Genomic DNA, 779 nt, shown 5'->3' on the forward strand with positions numbered 1-779 from the left:
ATCAACAATGTATCTCTTAAATCTTTTGTACCGTATTATATATATATATATATATATATATATATATATATATATATATATATATATATATATATATATATATATATATATATATATATATATATCACACCACGCAGAAACAGGCAGGTATGTACAAAGGAAGATCTCAGTCAGCAGGATTCGAAGTCACGTCAAGGCGGCTTGCGAGGCTCCGTAGTGACGCCCTAGACCACTCAGCCACAGATGCCTCAAAAACTGGGCAGCCTTGTTTACAAGCTATATTTCATTGCCAACCTGAGCACAGTACTGGGCCTCAAGTCATGGTTGCAAGCTATTTCATTCTCGACCTGTATGTTCTGACCTCATATGGCGATTTTTATGTCAATACATCATGCGGAAGTAGGCAGGTGAGGTCAGAACATGCAGGAGGAGAATGAAATAGCTGGGAAAGAAACATGGCTTGTAAACCAGGCTGCCCAGCTTTTGAGGCATCTGTGGCCGAGTGGTCTAGGGCGTCACTTGGGGAACCTTGCCAACCTTCTTAATGTGGCTTCGAATCCTGCTGACTGCGATCTTTCTCTGTATATTATTGGTCTGATAAAGCCTCTGGCGGGCGAAACGTTTCTTTAATAAAGTTATTTAACATTCCACACGACTCTCTCTTTTGCACAAGGCCTACTGGCCTATGGTTGGCAGCTCCTACTCACACCCAGCCATGTATCTGTCCAACCTGTATTGTTAAAGGTACTAAAAAGTACTCTCTCTAGTGACACTACCTG

This window comes from Cherax quadricarinatus, chromosome 35 (genome assembly GCF_038502225.1).
Source record: "Cherax quadricarinatus isolate ZL_2023a chromosome 35, ASM3850222v1, whole genome shotgun sequence".
Lineage (NCBI taxonomy): Eukaryota > Metazoa > Arthropoda > Malacostraca > Decapoda > Parastacidae > Cherax > Cherax quadricarinatus.